At 55.8% G+C, this 20,881-nt stretch overlaps 1 protein-coding gene across 13 annotated transcripts in view; it reads left to right on the top strand.

Moving 5' to 3' along the window:
- The window catches only part of ATP2B2 (ATPase plasma membrane Ca2+ transporting 2), a 351,715-nt gene that overhangs the window by 190,548 nt on the left and 140,286 nt on the right, over positions 1–20,881 (top strand). The window contains exon 1 of one of the 13 annotated variants that reach the window (XM_067755443.1): positions 103–239. The exons of the other annotated variants lie outside the window; for them this stretch is intronic. The gene's annotated coding sequence lies outside the window, so the exon portion shown is untranslated. Of the gene's footprint in view, positions 1–102; positions 240–20,881 lie in introns of those variants that run through there. 13 annotated transcript variants of the gene reach the window in all.

Below are 20,881 nucleotides of genomic sequence, written 5' to 3'. Positions count from 1 at the left end.
GCAGCGCAGCGGCCTCTGCCTCCCCGGAGACTGCATTTTGCCGGGCGAGATGCTCTCCTAGAAGCCGGCGCCGGCGCCTCCCCCCCCCCCGCCCCCCCCCTCCTCGGGCAGGATGGTACAGTCTGCAGAGGGACCCGGGCACACTGGCTGGGCTCAGCCGCGGCACCAGCTGCCGCACCGAGATTACGGGGCTGCCCGCCTGGAAACCGTGCCGGATTTGTGGCGATTTTCATAGCCAAGTAAGTACCGGCATCCCCCAGCATGAGAAATAAAAAATAAAAAGCGCCCCACTCCGCTCTCCCCTTCCTCCCTCACCCATTTTATTTTGTTTCATTTCATTTGGTTTTTTTCAGCGCTGATGGTGGTGGCGGCGGCGGCAGCGGGGGGTGGGGGGGGCGGGGGGGGGGGGGAGCCGGGCTTGTTTATCTGACAGCAGCTGAGGCTGCATTGGGAGCCGCCGCTGAGGGAGGCACTAGTGTGAGGGTCCGTGTGTTGGGGGGAGGGCTGGGGCGCTGGGGACACGGGCAGGGGGGCCTCGGACAGGCGGATACCCGGGATCTCAGGCAGATTCCGGCAGCCTCTGGACAGCAAATGCCCCTAATGGATGTTACGCAAGGGCCGGCCAGCCGACAGTGTGGGGCAAGGTTCTTTTCCCTCTGAGCTGCGTCCCAGGGAAACAGAGGACCAGAGGGTGCCCCCTGCCCACTGCGGCCAGAGTCCCAGGAAAGAGGCAGAAGGATGCCCCCGTGGAGGGTCCCCTTGGTGGGGTGGGCTGCTGTGTGCCCCGGGCCACCGGGTCAGGCCAGCCAGGGTGTGTGGTGGCATGGACAAGTCCCCCGGTCCCTGAGATGGCCAGGAGAGGGGCAGGAGCGGGGTGGCCGGGCCATTGTGTAGCGGTCATGCTGGGTGGTGGAGTTGACACTTTCTCCCCAAAGCCCCGTTCCTCTGCCAGCCTCGGTGGCCTCTGGCTGAGCCCTAGGCACCTGGGGCTCCTCCCTGCTCCCTGGCAGGGTCAAGATTGGGAAATCCAGCAAGGGGCCTCTGCACTCCCCAAGGGTGGGCTGCTATGGGCAGCCACTCTTTCTAGCCAAGTGGCCGTTCCACACCACGGCTGTCCTCTGCTCACCCAGGTCACGTGGCAAGGGGTCTCTGTGGCTGGACTGCCCCAGTCAGGCAAGAGCCCCGGGGATCTGGGGGCCTCCACCCAGAGACCCAGCCTGGCTCGACCTTCAGAAGGGTAAGTGAGCAGCAGGCTGGACCAGCAGAGGGTCTTCGTGTGACTCTGAGCCCCCCTTGCCTGGCACAGAACGGGCTCCTTTCCTCACCTGCATTGCTCTCCAAATCACTGGGAGGAGGCAGAGCTGATGTTTGGGGCATTTCCAGGAGTGGCGGGCGCCCTCCGGAGAAATTCTGCTTTGACGTGTGCAATGCGAGGGGGCTTGGGGCACAGGCCTTGGGGGCCTCCGCCTGTTAACTTCATTGAAGGAGCAGTGGCAGGGAGGGGGCTGCAGCTCTGGGGGAACCCTGCTGGCAGGGTCCAGGAAAGAGGTTGATGGCCCATATTATTTAGCCACCTTTGTACCCCCAGTCCCATTCTCATCAAGGCATATATACATCCACAGATTTGCACAGGGGCACATGTACAAATATAGTACACAGAGTAGTGCATCGTATTTGTTCAAATCACACACACACATACGGCGTGCCCATGCCCTCAGATACACCCAGCACATGTGAATACAGCTCACATTCCTGAATACCACTGCTCACCTGCAAAATACAGCATATACACGAATGCAGCATGCGCACACACACACACACACACGCGCACACACACACTCACACTCATACCTGGGAGTGCAGCATGCCCGCACATGCATGTAGCACCAACACAGGAATGCAGTAGGCTGCCCGTGGGTGAATCGGCCTGCACACCGCGGTGCCCTGCAGCAGCCGCAAATGTGGCATGCGTCCATGTGAGGGCTGGCCCCTGTGAAAGTGACAGGCACACACATGTGGTGTCCTGAGTGCCATCTGCATGCCTGTCTGGGCATTGGCAGGCACACAGCCTGCTGGAATGTGCCCACAGGTGAATGTACGTTGCACAGGTACAAAGACAGCCCAGGCACACAGATGCAGCACCTCTGCAGGTGCTCTGTGCGCACACCTGCCCCTCAGCAGCTAGGCATCCTCCGTGGGAGCGAAGGTGCCTCTCTAGGCGCTGGGGAGAGGCTTGCGTCTCAGGAACTGCCTGTGGGGACAGAGGGACACCTGCTCCCACACAGGCCTAAGGGGAGGGCCAGGCTTCATTCCCAGGAAGCCACGATTGGGCTCAGCAAGGCCATCTTGGGTTATTGATGTTCTGCAAAGAGGGCTGCCCGGAGTTGGAAAGGAAACAGAGGAGGGGGCGGGAGCTACTGCCCACCAGGGCAGACCAGCTACCGGTCTAGAGGCAGCTCCAGACCACCAGGAGCCTGGACTAGCCCCACCACCCCCTTCTCTGGCACCAGAAAACCGGCACATGGCTGTGGGGTCTCAGAAAGCTGGGGCCTGGGATGCCTCCAGCAGCCTCCAAAGTCCTCTTCAAACCGAAGGTCAGAAAAGCTGCCCGTGGCTGGTCCCTTCCCGCTGTTTTCCCACTACCCCCACCCCACTTCTCCCTGCCCAGCACAGGTGCGGGTCAAGGGGCAGGGGTAGATGATAATGAGCCCTCTAACATTCGCTGAGCTGATGACTCTGCGTGCGTCGCTTCAGTGGGGCCTCTCATAGCCTCATTATTCTCACGCCCCAGATGCGGAAGCTGTGCAGAGAAGTGAAGACACTTACCCAAGGTCACACAGCTGGAACGTGTCAGAGATGGGTTGGAAGCCAGGCCGTCAGGCTCCCTGCCTGCCCTCCTGGACCCTCTCCTCCTTTCCCCTCCTGGGTGAGGCCAGCTCCAATTTGGGGTGCCAACTTCCTGAGCACCAGTAGGCCAAGAACTTAGGATTTGGGGGTGAGGCTCCAAGAAAGGGTCCAGAGGGTCTCCTGTGGGTGAAGGCGGAGCCCTCCACAGGCAGGCGTGGCCTTGTCCTAGGCAGCCAGACAGTTCTGCCATCCCAGGACCCCACGGAATTGACAGCACCTAGAAAGCCAAGCAGACTGTGCGCTCTAAAGTTCCCTGGCCCAGACCCAATGAGAAGAGGGAAACTGAGGCCCAGCCAGGGGAAGGGACTTGTCCAAGGTCATACTGTACTCTAGGGAGAGTGGGGAGTCTTGCTAGCCCGTCTCAGGTCCCAGGCATGCAGCAGCAAAGGCCTGTTTGGGCCCCTGGTTTCCCCCAGATGTTTGAGTCCAAGTTAAAAGGATGCTTACGCCAGACCCAGGCTCTGCTCCTGGCCAGCTGTGTGACCTTGGGCAAGTCGCTTTGTCTCTCTGCTCCTCAGTGTCCTCGTGTGTGACCAGGGTAGACCTGTCCCTGCCCTGCCTTAGCCCACAGTGGCCGGGGCCCTGGACTCCTGTAGAGGACTGTGCACAGAGCTGTGACTGGCGTCAGGGCTGGGAGCCAGGGCAGCAGAGCACCTTGGTGCTGCGATGGGCCAAGGTCACGAGGGGGAGCAAGGATGGGAACTTCTAGGTCCGTGAGTCTCAAGCACGACTGCACTTAAGGAATCACCTGGTGGGGGCAGATTTCTGGGTCTCCCAGGAAGTCAGGAGGTCCTGGGGGCTGCCTTTTCACGGGAGCCCCAGGGTTCTCATCTCTATGGCTCTGTGCCGTGGGGGAGCCGAGGTGCATGAGAATGAGCTCGGGGAGCTGACAGGCTCTTGGAGCTGGGGGTGACCTGGGCATCATGCTGTTCCCCTGCCACTGCCACATCTGGGGAAACTGAGGGTGCCTGGCACGTTGGTGCCGGAGGGAGACTGAAACTCGGGTCTCCAGCCCTCCAGTCCCCCGTCCCACCCCCAGCCCCTGGCTTCAGCCTGCACAGTTAAATCAGGCCCTTCTGGGAGCAGGGCAACCTTCAAATCCAGTGTGGCTGCAATGAGGGCTCCAAAAAGAGTCACTGGACCGTGGCCTTGAGTCCTGGTGGTGCCTCTCCCCAGCCATCTGACAGTGGGGGACATGTAAACCTCATTCTGCCCTTCCCTAGAAGGGGGATAGATTTAGGGCAGAGCTGCTTAATTAAAATTAAGAAACAGCTGTCACATAGTAGTTGCATGGTCAAGGTTGGGGCCATGGGGGAGCCTGAGGTACAGACTATGACTCCTCTCAGCCTCCGTTAGCTCCCAAAGGGCTGCAGTGGAGGTGTCTGAGGTGCAGGATCTGGGTGCCACGTGCACACACACGCTGTAGGGGGTGGACAGGTCCCTCCCCCAACCCTGCCTGGAGCACACAGTGCAATGTGGGAGGCAGGGGTGGGTGTCCTGCCTGGAATCTGGGCGCCCCCCAGCCCACCCTGCACTTTCCAAAGCCAGAACATTGAACCTGCAGTAATTCATTTCTCCGTCCCCGTGGGAACCTCAAACAAATTATTTTGGGAGAATGTCCCCCTGGCTGGAGACAACTGGATGTCTGGCTTTACCCCTCATTAAGAGCTGGAAGTAGGTGGAGATGGCAAGGCCCTGGTGTTCCACATGTTTGGGTGGAGCCTCAGTTCACCCATCTGTAGAATGGATGACAATGGTACCCACTTCTCAGGCCGTGGCGAGGGGCAAGTGGAAGAGTGCTGGGCTCAGGGTGTGGCCCATATTTATGGCTTAGTGAATGGAAGGCGTCGAGATTGAGAATCAGAAGGTGTGAGCTTAAAACCTACCTCTGCTGCTTAAGAGTGCCCTTGTGTCAGCCCCTTTGCCTCTTCAAGCCGTGGTTTTGGATCTGTAAAATGGGACTGTGTTTCCCAGGCTGCCCACTACATAGGACTGCAGTATGACAACAATAAAAAATAAGTGATGCTTTCAGCATCTCTGGAGAACCTGCCATGTGCCAGGTGATGTGCTAAGGGCTTCACCCTGGTCTCCAGACGTTGGAATCATCATGCACAATCCAGGAAACCTCTGCAGGGTCAGATGCAGGGCGAGATGGCTGGGCCTGATGGGGCCAAGGGGAGGGACATCAAGGCTGGGGTTCCTGAGGCTGCAGAGGCCCCTGGGTATAGGGGAGACGGCCTTGGTCTGAGGGTCAGGTGACCTGGTTTCCAGGCCCACCTCAGGCACTGGCAGGTGACCTTGGGCAAATTGTGTCAGCGCCCTGGTCCCATGCTCTCCCCTTGAAGGAAGGGACAGTGATCCTGCCTGCTTCATGTCCTCAGTGGGAGCAGATTCTCCTGCCCTTAGGCCCTTAGGGTAAAGGGTCTGAGCCACTGCAAGTCAGAGGCATTAACAACTGCAGTAGTTACAGCTGCTGTGTGTGTTTCCTGTGGTCACCGTAACAAATGACCACAAACTGAGTGGCTTAAAACAGCTGAAATTTATTTTCTCACAGTTCTGGAGGCTGGGTTTCTGAATGCACAATGTTGGCAAGGCCAGTTCCCTCTGGGGGCCCTGAGGGAGACTCCACCCTCTGCCTCTCTCCCAGCTTCTGGTGGTGCCTGCAACCCGCGGCATTCCTTGGCTTGTAGCCGCATCCCTCCATCTCGAGGCCGTCTTCACTTCACCCTCTGTGTGTCTCCTCTTTGTATCAGGACACCGGTCATTGGATATAGGGCCCACCTGAAATCCAGGATGACTGAGATCTCTAACTAACTACATATACAAAGACACTATTTCCAAATACGGGCACATTCTGAGGTGCTGGGTAGATGTGAATTTGGGGAGACACTATTCAACCCGTTACAGTCATGATTGTAGTCAGCCTTCACGTCTGCAGATGTGGAGCCCCCGGATGCGGAAGGCCCCCTGGAAGGGACTTGAGCATCCTCAAAGTTTGGTATTTGCAGGGGGTCTTGGGACGACTGTGTTTATTGAGTATTTACTGCTAGTAAGTCCTTTTGCAAAGTGCCGCGTTTCCTCACTCTTACCCATTTTACAGACAAAGAAACCAAGACCTGGGGAATTAAGAGGTGCCCGAGTCACACGGCAAGTGGGAGCAGAGCTGGGATTGAACCCAGGTCTCTGGTGCGCTTTCTCCTTTCTACCTTTTTGGAGCTGCATGGGAGCTGCCCGCAGCCAGGAACCCATGGGGTGGGACCTCCAGCCAGCCTTGTGTTCACCCGGGGCCTGCGGGGCTCCTGGGCCCCAGAGAGAAGAGCTGAGGATGGACAGGGCAGCCCGGGGGCATGAGTGAGCCCCGCTGGCCCCAGGAGACCAGTGTGGGGCAGAGGGTTGAGAGCCCACAGTCCCTTCTTATCTGCTACTTATTCTCCGTGAACCTCAGTGTTCTCATCTGGAGAATGGGAACAGCAACACCACCTCGTGGGGTAATTGGCAAGTTCTAAAATGCTAATCATCATAGTCATCACTGATAGCTAAAATGTATACAAAAGCACTTTGCAAATTTTTTTAATTTAATGTGTGGGAGGGTAATTGCTTATTCCAAGCCACATCCTAATGAGTGGCTCTACCATGAAATAGCTGTGTGTGGTTGAACTAGTGTCTTAACCTCAGTTTACTCCTGCACTAAAGGGGGTAACATTAGTACCCACCTTCTTTGATGCTGTGAGAGGCAAATGGGATTCAAGTAAGGTGCCTTGCCTGGGGTTATGTTCTAGTTGAAGGCCCAGGGGATATTTCCTTATGTGTAAGATGGGGGTAATAATAGTGTTGTGTTATAATAGTGTTATTATCATACTATTACTTGTGTGAGAATTTGGTGAAGTAATGCAGAGGAAGCACTTGGCTCAGGGCCTGCCCAGAGATCGATGTTAAAGTGGCCTCCTCTCGTGCCATTAGAAAGACTTGAATTGAAATCCTAATGCCAGCGTTTACTGCTGTGTGACCTTGAGTCAGTAGCTTTGCCTCTCTGAGCTTGGCATCCTGACATGTAAAGTGGGGTTAAAGAAACCTGTCTCACAAGATAGTGTATGTGACATGATGGACAGAAAACTGTCACAGGTGGAGCCCCAATCATGTCAGACATTTGAAAGAAGTTGAATTTCTGTCCTGCTCCTGGGGAAACACCCCCAGAGGACTTCCTTAAAGATGTCCTTAGAAGGGGCAAATCCTAGTCAAAGGGGTGGGGTGGATTCGATCTTCAAAGACCCAGAGAAGTTGTGCTGTAGTGGAGCTTGGGGTTGCGAGAGCTTGTGGGAGGAAGCTGTGAGTGGATGACTCTGTTTTGGGTCCAAGAGCCATGTAGCTTCCAAGGAAAGAAGCAGGTCGCTTAGGCCACCACGAGGGAAGTTGTCTATGAAGTGGTGGCCTTCTCCACACTGGCCTGGGCAGCTCCACCCATCCATGCTGGATGCCTGGGGTCTCCACTGCAGGGGCCTCGGGGAGTTTCGTACAGCCTGGTGCCCGATACCCCTGCCTCGCTGGACCAAGTCTGGGCCCAGCCAACCCAGCCTCAAACCTGAGGCCCGAGCCCTGCCCAGCTGTGTGTCTTTCATCTCTGAGCCTCAGTTCCCTCAGCTGTAAAATGGGAGTGATAACAGTGCCTATTTTGTAGGGTGTGGTGATGAAAGCTGAATCGCGTGGATTCCCAGATGCACGTTTTGACAGTCAGGGTGCCTGTTACAACGGGTGGCGCATCATAGTAGACCCAGCCATGCCTTTCTCTTTCTTAACGATACATAAAGTAGCGATGCTTCTTGTAGTGGATGCACCTGAGATTCGGTGAAATATGGTAAATAAGATAAAACCTATAAAGGACTTAGGGCCACCAGGCTGATGGGAACAAACCCGTCTCCCACCTGCGTCCCCAGCTCAGTCACAGTGGGATCTTGGGCATCTCTGTGCATCTCATAGGAGCTTTCATTTCCTCTTCTGAAACAATGGGCCTGAGAATCCTGGCCTCCCAGGGCTGTTGTGAGAAGTTAGCAAGCTCGTGTATATCACATGCCCAGCAGAGTACCCATATGCAGTAGGTGCCTAATCATTGGCATTCCAAAGGAAACAGCAAGGATGGTAGTGCAGGGAGGGATTTAAAGCACAGACTCCGGGGTTCCCACTCCTGCTCCACCGCTTCCTTGCCATGTGACGTTGTGCCAGTTTCCTGACTTCTCTGCGCCTTGGTGCCCACCATCTGTAAAATGGAGATAACAGAAGTATCCAATTCATACGATTGCCGTGAGAATTAAAATTAAAGTGCCTAAGGCAGTGCGTGACAGACGTGTAAGCAATTATTATTTAATGGGCTCCTAATGAGTCTCTTCTAGTTCCATAAATAGAGCTAAAATGGACACTGGGCTCAATAAAGTCATAAGAAGACAGACTGCACCCGTTTTATAGATGGGGCAGCTGAGGCCCAGGCTGCACGTTGGTTTGCCCAAGGTCACACAGCTGGCCCTCCCCAGAGCTGGAACCTCACCCCAGCACCCAGGCAGCAGCCTGATGTTGCCTCCTCGCCCGTGTCAGTCTGGGACTGTGTGACTCTTATGGAGAAGGGAGTTCTTGCCAGGGGAGGAAGGCTTTCGAGAAGAAGCTGCAGCCAGATGCAGTATCTGATGGGTTAGGGTTCTCATCAGAAGTGGTTTGCTTCTTCCTTTACGTTTCTGCCTGTTCGCCACAGCACAGGTGAAGGGGCTGCGCTGGGCTGTGCCCAAGGTCAGCAGAGCCTGCCAACCACCCTGCAAGTCTACCCGCCAGCACTTCCTGGCCTCCAAGTGCCTTCTCGGTGGTTGCTGCAGAGTTGACACAGCAAAACTCCCTCCTGGAGGGAGCAGAAGCCCCACTGCCGAGCTGGTCCGGACACCAGGCAGCGTCAGGGCCACGGGATGGATTGGGATGGGAGAGGGGGAGCAGAGACCTGGGTGCAGCTTGGCCTTGACAAACACTCCAAGTAACCTTGGATCTGTCACGGTCCTTCCCTGGGCACCAGTTTCCCATCTTTGAAACAAGGACTTTGGAGCCAGTTGGGCCCCCTGGGACTTTAAATGTGTAAGATTTGAAATTTCCCAGGCATTGCTGATGGTCAAGGTCACGGGGAAGGGACAGGGCTGGAGTGAAAGAGCTTGCGGCTGTGTGCGCGCATCAGTGTGGATCTCGGCTTGGGGTCCGTGGGAGCAAGCCTGAGACAGCAGGAGCTCCTTTTCATCCCAGGACGATTCCTCAAGAGGAGGAGGTAGGTAGAAGGTATAACAGCCCAGCGGCTGGGGTACGGGTGCTGCAGGCCGGTGAGGGGCACCCGGGCAGGGCACCGACAGTGGCCGTGTGGTCATGTGTATTTGCAACGCAGAGGTTGCTGAGAACCAGCCTCTTCCTAGCAATTATCTGAAGGCAAGAGATTAAGAGCTCTTTAGGCCACTTCTAAATTTATCAACTTACATGACTCACTTCAGATTAAAACGAGGCCCTTCTCCCCATCCCACCCCCAGCCAATTTCGGGTTTCCAGACTCAGAGGATCTTGAAAAGGGAAGAGGATAGAAATCAATAAGACCAATATTGGCTGAGTACTTAGCGTGTGTCAGGCCACATGCAGCCCTCGGTCGAAGGTGGTAGGCGATGGCAGATGCCCAGTTGGGGGCTGGACCATGAACACCTCCTGTGCCCAAGGCTTGGCCTCTTCAACCACAGTCTTTGGAGCTCACTGGGCCTCAGTTTCCTCATCTTTGAAATGGGGCCAGTGTAGGGAGGAGTCGGTGGCCGTGGCCACCCCATGCTTAGGCAGTGGTAATAGAATTAAGAGTGGCTGGGCATTGGGGTGCAGGCTCTCAGAGGCCGGAGTCTGCACAGACGTCCTCAGGGGGAGGGAATTCCAACAGCTTCCCTCAGCCTGGGACCTCCAAAAGCTTCTCCCGGGAACCTCTGAACTCCAGAGTCAGACCTCGACAGTGGGACTGCGGCAGCTAAAGGTGAATGCAGGCGGCGCTGGTGCTGAACGGTGACCGGTGAGCCTTCACCTGGTGGCCTCCCCCAGCCTCACTGCAGCCTTCACGGTAACCGGTTTAACGATAAGAGTGTCACTGACCAAGGGCTTCTGTGTGCGGCGCTGTCTGCTCATGCGTCCCCTCGCCCCTCGTGGCCGTGACGGGACCCCTTTACAGAGGAGGACACCCGGGCTGGGGGAAGTGCAGTGGCTCAGGCCAGCTCTCCCGACTGGGAAGGGCACCGCTGGGGGGAAGCTGACCCTCCCGCCCCCATCATCCTGCTGTGTGCACTGGACTCAAGGGCAGACCGAGGCCCAGACCAGAATCGCCCAAGGTTGCCCGGTGAGAGCCCAGAAGGCCAGGACTCTGTCCGTGGTACCGGCTGCTACCCCCAAAGGTTATGTGCTGTCCCAGCCCTCCAGGGGAGATGGCGAGGCCTCAGGCCAGACATCAAGCCAGGAACAGGGCCATTCACACCCGGCCCAGTTGCCCAACACAGCTACCCATGGGCACAGGGGACATTCAGGAGACCCTGAAGGTAGACACCTCAGCAACAACAGGCCTGGACCCCAGGAATGAGCATGTCCTGCTCTTCATTCTCGCCCCCTAAAGACACCCGGTAACCCTGGTGGGGTCGGAGCCACACTGGGTCCACATTTGGGCAAGAGGGATGACTACATTTCTTAAGCGCGTACTAGGCCCTGTTGAGCGAACTGTAGTTCAAACCCCAGCTCTGCCACTGGCAAGCTGTGTCCCCCTGGGTGAGGTGTTCCTTTCTGGGCCTCATGTTTTTCACCTCTAAAATGGGAGAAATGATTGTAGCTGTTGTGGAGATGAGGTGAGGCGTGAGGCAAAGGCTCCGTGCGTCCCCTGCCCGCTGCCTCCTAGCTAACTCATGTGGTTATCACCCTGGCTAGCAACACGTGGTTCTCGTACACATCCTGCAAAGAAGGCGTGCTCATCCTCACTTTGCAGACCGGACACAGGTCCCTCAGAGACGTCCAGGGACTCGCCCTGGTCTCACAGGTCAGCAACAGAGCCGTGAGTGGGAGCTGGTCAGTCCACATGCTTTGAGGGGCTTGTTGACGTATTCTTGAAGCCTCAGAAGGCAGCCAGGGGCCCTGTTGAGAGAGGGTTTTCTCTGCCAGAATGTAGGATTGTGGGATCCTGGGTAGAGGAGACAGCCAAGGTCAGTGGTTAAGAGTGGACTCTGGAGTCTGAGAACCTGGGCTCGATTCCCAGCCGTAATCCTTCCCTGCTTTGTGACCTTGAGCAAGTGACTTAACCTCTCTGAGCCTCAGTCGCCTTACCTGCAAAATGGGAGTAAATCACAGTGCCAACTTTACAGTGTTCTTGTGCTGATTAAATGAGTTAATCGGTGTGAAGTGCTTAGAACAGTGCCTGACACATAGGAACTCTATGAAGTATCAGCTGTTTATTATTAACCATAGAATCAGAACGGGCAGGGTAGCCAGGCCCCACCCTTCACCCTCTCTCCCTGGGTCTTGCCCCAGCCTCCTCCATGGCCCCGTATGGCCGCCAGTGCAGGGGGCCCTTCTCAGAATGTCCATCTGGCTGGTCCCTCTCTGGGCAAGGCCTTCAGTGTTCCTGTTGCCAAGCAGATAGAGCTCAGGCTCCTTGGCCCCCATTCGGTGCGCCCATGATTTATACCCCACCTACCCTTCCAGCACCTTCCTCCAGCTTCACCTTCATACTACTTCTCCCTCATCAGTTATTTCATCCACTAAGTTTGTCAGGACGTTAGTCATTCAATACGAATTGGAGTACAGCTCCTGTTCACACTGACCCTTTCCCCACCTCTGAGCCTTTGCCCAGGCTGTGCCCATCCATGAACACCCTTTAGCCATCCTTCAACCCCACTTAAATGCCTCCTTCTGCAGGAAGACTTCCTGCCTCTCCCTTTATTGTAAGCTCCCGGTGGCAGGCCCTGGACCTCTGGAGTCGGGCCTCAGCTGATGAGTCTTCTTTGTTTTCATCTTTGTGTTTGTCAGAGATTTCATTAGAACCTTGTTGAATGAACACATGTGGAATAAGTGAAAGGATGACCTTCCTCACTGGTCCCCCATATCCTGTCTTGCTCCCCCCAAATCATCTGTTCTCCCTAAGTGGCCAGATGGATCCTTTTGACCATATAAATCAGATCGTGGTGCTTTCTGCTTAAAGCTCTGCAGTCCTCCCCACGCTGCACAGGATAAAACCCAGACTCCTTCCATGGCCTGTAGGCCCCTCACCACACCCCTCTCTCCTCACTCGTCTCCTGTGGCTTACTGGTGTTCTTTCCATTCCTCAAACTCATCAGCCTCTTTCCTGCCTCCGGGCCTTTGCACATGCTGTTTCCCCATCTAGACTATTTTTCCCCCTTCGCTTTACATTATAGGTTCCTTCTCATAGGTCACCATTGAGGTCCTCCCTGATCTATGTAAAAGAATTTTCCCTGTCACAGCAGTTGTTTTTCAAAAGCATTTATCACAATTGACATTGGTTTCAGTGTTTATTGTCTTATTTGTTGTCTGTCTACCCTCTAGACAACCAGCTCCTGGAGGACAGTCCCATTCACGGTTGTATTCAAGGGCCTAGATCAGGGGAGGGTGTCTGTTTTGGGAGGCTGTGAAGGGCAAAGCAGTGTCCTTCCTCAACATCACACTTGACCCTGTATATACAAGATGAAGAGAAATGATTCTGGGGGTTGCCTGGGAACCCCATGCTCACCCTACCTGCCTCTAGTAGACCTCGTAGGGAGGGACCAGAGAGGGAGAGAGTGGGTGAGGGGTGCAGCCCTAAACAAGACATATGCACTCCACACTCTCCTCCTGTTTACGTTCTAGCTGGCGAGAGGGCAGTAAACAGACAGCCGGGTCTTTAAATGGTTCGACACCAGGTAGCAGTAACCATGCAGATGCAGCAGAGGAAGGTGCAGGAGGAAGAGCCCTGGGCTATCCCATGCTCTGAGGAACTGGGCTTCGTTGCATTGTTTGTGGCTCCGCCGAGTACTCTCAGACTTGGAGAGCCCTTAATGAGGAGTCTGGGGGCCAGGCCTTAATAAGAGGACATTTCTACTGGCAAGCCTCACCCAGGACAAGCTCTGGAAAGTCTGTGCGTGCCTGCTGCTCACTGGCCTCCCCTCCACAGCTCCCCCAGCAGGCACCAGGAGCTGCCAGTTACTACGTCCCCAACCCATGAGGCGGCTAGAAAAGAAACCAGGCAGCGACTGCTTGGAAAACCTATTTCCTTTGTACAAACTGCAGTCATTTGAATTAAAAAATAACGGCACGTTTACTGAAAGAGACAGAATGATACAGAAGGGTTTATAAGCAAACAGCTAATTCTCCTCTCCCCACATCCCACTTTTTCCTGATGTAACCATTGTCAACACCGTGTTTCCTCAATTCTGGGATGCATGTTTTCCCACATTTTCACAGCCCTGAGAAAGGGATAAATATTGCAGCTGACAACACATTATAGTTTGATTTTTTTTTAAGTATAGTTGGTTTACCATATTCCGTCGGTTTCAGGTGTACGGTGTAATCTGAAAAAGAAAGAAAACAAACCTGAATCGTGTTCCAGTTTATCGGAACCACTTTCCCTTTCTTAGTGGTCCGTAGTATCGTGGTGCGACTCAGTCTGACGAAGTCTGGCAGTTCGCTGTTTCCCTCCCTTGCTTGTATTTTCACTTCCTGGAACATATATGTTCGGAGGGATTTTGTTTCCTTTCTTCGAAATCCTTTTGTTCACACCCGTGGCTTTGTGACATCCTCAGGGTACTGTGGCCATCCTGGTGGCTCGGCAGTCTTTCAGAGACACAGAGGCTAGTGCAGGTGACAAGGGCTTGGGAGCTGCTCGCTCTGCCATTTACCAGCTGTGGTGTGCCCTCTCTGTGCCCCCAGCACTGCACACGTGCAGTGCCCAGCACAGACTGGCACCAAGCGTGCACCCGGGGCTGGTTCTTCCCCGCTTCTCCCATGTAGCCCTGAGACCCAGAGGAGGGGCAGGGAGTCTGAGCTCAGATAAAAAGGTTGGATGCAAAAGGTCAGCTAAAAAAAGCCACATGCAAACAAGGGCAGGAGGCAAAGTCAGAAAACAGGCACAAGGGTCAGAAGAAAGAAAACGAAGGGCATTAACCACAAACCTGAAAAGACGCTTCTGTCGCCCCCAAAGCAAATAAGACACGTTTTTAAAAATCAGCTGAAGCAAATAGAGACTTCTTAGAGGAAGGCCACAGAGAGGCCAAGGTGATGCTCTGGACCGTGGCCCAGCCCTCACCAGGGTAGGTCCAGCACCAGGAGGCCTGGAGCAGCCCGGTGCACCTACGCGCCAGGGCCTTCGGGTCCTTCCCTGCGCCGGTTTCTCCATCTGAATGCCGGTGACTGACGCATATACAGATGCTGCTCTGAGTGCTTTCTGGGATTCATTTAATACAACATCCCTGTGGCAGTTATTATCCCCACTTTACAGGTGAGGGAATGAGGCTCTGCGACATACAGTGACCTGCCCAAGGGCACCCAGCCAGCAGGCTGGCTCCAGAGCCCCCAGCTTAACCGTGACGACAGCAGCCTTACGGTCCCCGAGTGCTCGGTCTAGCAGGGACAGCAGTAATTGCAGATCAGTGTGCTAACAGCCCAGCGAGGGGAAGCCACAGGGATGCGGGGCCCAAAGGAGGCCTCCCATCGTTGGAGCTGTCAAGGAACAGCCCCAGGAGGGTGTCACGCGGCCGAATGGAAGGATAAATAAGAGCCAGCCAGCTGGAAGGAAGGTAGGAGGTGGGAAGGGTGCCCCAGGCAAAGGCACCGCCTAAACGGGCGGAGGCCAGCAGCTGCAGCCAGAGCAGAAGGCTCCAGGCCGGCGTGGTGAGCACTCAGCAGGGAGGTGGCAGGGCCAAGCCAACGGCAGTGGGCTGGCCGCTTTTAAGCTGAGCAGTGATGTGGCCAGATTGGCCCGTTTGGAAGATCCTGTGGCCCTAGTGAGGATAATGGGTTGGAGAGACGAGGCTGGAGGCTGGAGGCCCGTGAGGTGGAGGCTGGACAGGCACCTGGGTAATTAAGGGGCAGGTTCTGGGGCGGGGGGGGGGCCGTAGCGTGAGCTGACAAGGCTTTGGGACTTAAGAGGGCAGCCAGGGGGAGGCCGCATAGAGCCCCAGCTGACACTGGGGCCATTTAGAAAGGGATGGAGACGGTGAGAGGGGAAGCAGGTCAGGGAAAGCCTACGAGTCTATTTAATGAGAGCCCAGAGGGATGATTACAAACAGACATAATCATCAGATTATGACAGATCACTGACAAAAGGAATGGGAAAGTCCTTCATAAAATGGAAACGACTACCCATCCCTAAAGGTGGAGGGCATTCCTTCAGGCCACAAACGCCAGTGCAGGGCCCACGGTGTGCCAGGCACTGAGGATGCCACACTCGGTACAGCAGACCCGTTCACTGCCTCGTGGTTTGCATTCGAAGGGGTGGAGATAGACAGTAAACAAAGATGCAAGCCGGTGGCATGTCAGGGAGTGGTTCATGGATGGAGAAAAATAAGGCAGAGGAAGGAAGATGAAGAGGGCTGTTTCAAGTATGGGGCCAGGGAAGACCTCCCTGAGAAGGTGGCATTTGGGCAGAGACTTGAGGGAGCCCTGTGGCTGTCTGGGGAAGAGGGAGCAGCCAGTGCAAAGGCCCTGAGGTGGGTGCGTGCTCAGTAGGTTCAAGGGACAGCGAGGAAGACAGTGAGGTGGAAGGGAGCGAGCGAGGGGGAGCGGAGGGGATGAGGTCAGAGAGGTAACAGGGTGGGGGGTACAGATTATGTAGGGCCACTGCAGGGACTTTGGCTTTGCCTTGGAGAGTGACAGGAACCGCAGGAGGGTTCTGAAAAGAAAAGGACTGGATTTGTTTGTGGAGAGCAGACTGGGGTGGGTTGATGGGGGTGAGAGGCAGGGAGACCAGGGAGGAGGCTCCCCAATGAGCACAGTGAGTGAAGACGGTGCCTTGGCCCAGGGTAGAGGCTGTGACACTGGTGAGAAGTGATCACATTTGGGGTATGTTTTGAAGGTAGAGCAGACAGGATTTGCAGATCAATATTTGGTGAGATAATTTTATTATAGAACTGAAGAGCTGGGTTGACCCCAGCACCTAGCACATTGTCTAGAACCTTGGAACCACTTAGTAAATGTTGGATGAAAGGATGGATGGGTGGATGGATGGATGAGTGGAGGAAAGGAGGGAGGGAGGGAGGAAGGAGTATATGTGGGTGGATGGGTGGAGGGACAGAGGGATGGATGGATGGATGGATGGATGGGCAGGCAGATGGACAGATGGATGGGTAGAGGGGCAGGATGGATGGAGGCAGGGAGAGAGGCAAGGAGGCAGGCCTTGAATGCCACATTAAGAAATCCAAACTTTCTCAGAGGCAGTGGGAGCCACTGCAGGTTCTTGAGCAAGGGCATGACAGGACGTGAGGACTGTTGGAGACACTGTCAGATGGTGGCACTGGGCAGTGTCTGGCACCATCTCCCAAGCTGGTAACCTCTGTGGGCACTGATGGCCGATCCTTTCTGTTTTCCTGCTGTGCAACACCCCACCCTCATTCATTTATACATTACAAGTATTCTGTGAGCGTTCACTCCATGAGGGCACTCTGGGGACCTGGTGTGAATGAACCAGATGCAGTCTCTGCCCACAGGACACATTTTCACCCTCCCTTGGGCCTCAGAGACAGGATGCAGATTAGTCTTGGGGCTCAGCGGCCCACCAGCTTCATGGTGAGAAGTGATGGGTTGCTTTCTGCCCTTCCCAGAGACCTTGACTTTCTGCAGCCTCCGTGGAGACCCTCCAGTAATCCAGGCAAGACCTTATGACTGGCCTTGGGACCTAGTGACCCCTAGCATCCTCCTTCTAGCTTGGTGTTTTCTTGTTTGGGATTTTTGTTCTTTGGTTTCATCTGAGGATTTTGTGTGTGTGTGTGTGTGTGTGTGTGTGTGTGTGTGTGTGTGTGTACATGTGCGCACTTGCTTGGGAGGAAAGACTGTGCTGGGAATGGGTAAAGGTAAAGGGACCAGCGTGCATTTAATGCCCACTGTGTTTCAGGCTCATTACATATTTGTTCACTTAACAAATATTTCTTGAACTGTCGCTACGTGCCAGGCACTGTTTGAGGCAGTAGGAAAACAGCGGTGAACAAGACAGGTCTCACTAATAAATAAAATAAATAATTCCAGGCAGTGGTGAGTGTTACAAAGAAAATGACCAGGGCAATAGAAGGGGCCGCCTGGAACAGCTTGAGCAGGATGGTCAGGGAGGCCCTCCCCTAGGAGGTGACGTTGGAGGTGACGAGAAGTACCTTGCCGTGCCACCATCCGGGGGAAGAGCCATCCCAGCGAAGGAGCCAGAATGTGCAAAGGCCCTGAGGTGGGAACGAGTGAGGCGTGTTCAGAGATGGAGGCCACTGTGGCTGCTGTAGGTGCTCAGAAGGGAGAGGGGTGGATGAGGCAGAAGAAGCGATAAGGGGCCAGGTCGTGGGGGCTTTGTAGGTCATGGAATGATGTTTGGATTTGATCCTGACCCTGAAGGGTCTTAAGCAGGGGTGAGACACACACGCAGCCCCCTTTGGCTGCTGTGTGGAAAAGGGATTGTCATCTCATTCATTCCTTGCAACAGTTCTGGGCAGTTGATGAGGAAATTCCCATTTCACAGATAGAGAAACTGAGTTGCACAGCTAGTAAGTGACAGAGCAGGGTTTGAACCCACATCTGCATGACCAGGTCCTGCACGTGATCGTGGGCACCCACGGAAGGACCCCGGACCCGGAAATGGCATGGTGCTGGTCGGGCTGCAGGATGCTGACGTGGCCACTGACCGGTTAGGGGCCTCTGGTTTGGCCCCTTCCTGGGTGCCTCTGTGCCCCTCATCTCACTCACCGCCCCCTTAGCTCCAGTTCCAGAGGCACTGGTTCATTCCCTGATGCTTTGGACCTGCCTCCGCTCGGGGGCCTTGAGGGGTGGGCGCCAGGAGCATGGATGTCACAGGATTGTGTCAGAAGCTTCTGCAAAGGCCTTCCCCTGCCCTTGGCATACAGCACACTCGCAGACTGACCTCCCGACTCCTAGGCCCTGAGAGCCAAGTCCCAGCTGAGACTTGGCGGGGACCAGGGCAGCAAGCAGCCCAGGACAGCTGGTGTGCAGCCCCGGCCTCTGTGGCTCTGTGGAGTGGGCAGGAGGGATGGACAAGATTCTCCCTGACCCCGCTCCACCCCCTGTCCCCACCCACCCCTGGAGAAAATTTGGAGACAGGCAGAGTAAATTTGGTTCCTTTGCTGTGATCACAAGGGCCTGCTTTATACAGGCTCCACAAGGAGACAAGGAGAAAGCAAAGAAGAGGGGTCCCCGGGGCAGGAGGCAAGAGAGGAACCTGTTGAGGGTCCACCAAGGCATGAGGGGGCTGTTCCCTGTGTGCCCGACTCACCCTGAGCAGCTGCTCAGGGGCACAGCGAAGGGGACACAAAACCATCACCCACCTTGTCTGCTAAGCCCTCTTGTCACCCCGCTGCTTCCCTCCTGCGCCCTCACCAGCGCAGAGCTCAGGGGTAAAGGTCCTGGCTGTGTCACCCACCAGCTAAGGGACCTCACCGCTCTGAACCTGTTCAACAGCTGCAAAACGAGGTGATAAACCTTCCCGGGCAGGACGTGACTGAGGGAGCTGCAAGAAGCCCTCAACGTGGTGCCTGGCATATACTAAGTCAGTTTAAAAAGCAGACAGCACGTCTGTGATGGCAGGGATGATGGTGGCCACCCATCTTCCTAAAACCCGCCTCGCCTCTTACCCCCGCCACCATCTCCCCCATCTCACACTCCCCGCCACGCCCCATCTGAGCCCTGACCCAGCCCCGTTCACGGAGGGGGTCCCACCGGGTCAGGTCTGCCCAGGGTCTGCTGTAGGCCAGGCTCTGGGCTCAGGGCTTCTGGCTCGTTCTCATTCCATCCTCAGGACAACAGTGTAAGGGCCATGGCCTCACCCCCCCATCACGGCTGAGGAAATAGGCTCCCAGCTGTGAAGGCGTCTGTCTAGGGGGACTCAAACCCAGGTCTGCAGGGGAAATCGCCACTTTTCCTAACCTTTGGGGATTCTTCTTAGGTTGTTTGTGGAGGCTGTGCTCCACTGTGGGCCTTGGTGTGTGAGGGTGTTTCCTGCATTGGGAGGAGAGGTTTCAGGTGGAGGGAGACCTGATGCTCCGGGTTATTGCCCCTCTTCTTCCCCAGCGGGGCGTTAGGGCCCTGGGGGCCCTCAGCAGGACAGGGTCAGAGCGGGGATGGGCAGAGACCAGCCTGGCTGGTGAGTAGAGGCAGAGCCGGGAGTGGGGCAGCCTGGGGATGGTGGGAAGGAGCCACCGAGGCAGGAGTGGGTAGCGGCTGCAGCAGGTGGGTGTGGAGAGCTCAGAATGCCACCAAGACCCTCAGGGATGGCTGTGGGGGTGACAGCAGGCAAGATGCTGGGGGGAGGGCGTCCCCAGGATCCTCACCTTTGTGCAGACCCCTCCGTGTGTCCCTTCCTCTCGTAGAGGGCAGTGGGGGTAGCTGCGTGCCTGTGGGAGAAGCAGATGGTGGCTGGGCGGTGAGGGAGCTGCCTGCTCACCTGAAAGCTCGCACTCTCCAGGACCTGCGGGCCCTTTTCTCCCTCCCAGGAAGCCTCTGGGCCCTTTAGATTCCTCAAGTATTCCCAGGGACTCGGTTTCTCTGCACCCTTTCTGGCCTCAGTCCCCAGAACTCAGGAGACCCAAAGTCAGAGCCAGCACACATCACCGATGCTTCAGACCCTGAAGAGCTTCCCACCAACTGCCTCCTTTCCTAGGGGAGGAACTGGACTCCGAGAGGTCTAGTCACTGCTCAAGGTCACACAGCGAGTGGATGGCAGAGAAAACGGACTCTGGGCTTGTGACTCGCTCCCAGGGGAGCAGCTGCTTTGTCCTTCCACACTTCCCTCCAAGAGAAGAAAAGCTCCCCGTTCTCCTTGATCCCTGGGCCTCTGGTGCCCAGCCCCATGCTGGGGGCTGATGCCCACACGCTGGCCCCGAGCCCTTCCGTGGGTGGCTCCAGTGTCTGCTGGCTCTGCAGTGGCCCAGTCCAGAGGTTTGGTTTTGGAAGTTTTTTCAGGGACATGTTTGGAGGGTGGCCAGCAGGTCTTTTCCACCGCCGTGGAAATTTCCAGTGATGGAATTATTGAAACCTTCCGTGGCCCTTCTCCCACCCCACTTTGTTCTGAAAAACAACTCTTTGGTGGGTAGGACGGGGGGAGAGCAGCTGAGATCCCAGATTAAAACCTGCAGAGAAGAATTCCCCAGTGAGAGACTCCCAAGTAGATCTCTAATAGGACCCAGGGGATCCTGGTTTGGAATCCAGGCAGCCTTTCCGGAAGGGATTTCCAGCTGCTCTGGGCCAGGAGCCAGGACAGCCACTGCAGCCCAGGACATCCTCCTGTTCTGTGCTGGGGTGGTGTCGGTGCCTCACTGTCACTCAGTGAACGCTGATTGGTCATGAGATAGGTGCGATAGGTGCGTAGGTGGGTGGGTAGGGAGGAGGGAAAGGAGGGAGGGAAGCACGTTGGTAAGACGGGCTCCGCTAGGAATCATCCAGGCCTTGTGACCTTGGGCGGCCACTTCACTCCTGTGCTGTCCGACTTCCTGAGAAATGGACACAATCACACCTACCGCACGAGGTTGAAATGAGAACTAAGGCGTGGGAAATGGCTGGCTCGGTAGACGGCAGAAACTCGGATCATCTCCAGCACGGAACAGGGAGGTGACGCGTGAGCTTGGGAGACAGCCCTGACTCTGTCTCTATGAGCTGTGTCGCGTGGGGCAGGTGACTTCACCTCTCTGGGCCTCGGTTTCCTCATCCACGAAATTGGGATAAGAAAGAGCACGTGTCACCAGGATTGCTTGTAGGGGTCA

Source organism: Pseudorca crassidens, chromosome 10 (assembly GCF_039906515.1).
Source record: "Pseudorca crassidens isolate mPseCra1 chromosome 10, mPseCra1.hap1, whole genome shotgun sequence".
NCBI classification, from domain to species: domain Eukaryota; kingdom Metazoa; phylum Chordata; class Mammalia; order Artiodactyla; family Delphinidae; genus Pseudorca; species Pseudorca crassidens.
The sequence above is the reverse complement of the archived record's forward strand: the minus strand, read 5'-3'. Positions and strand labels throughout refer to the sequence as shown.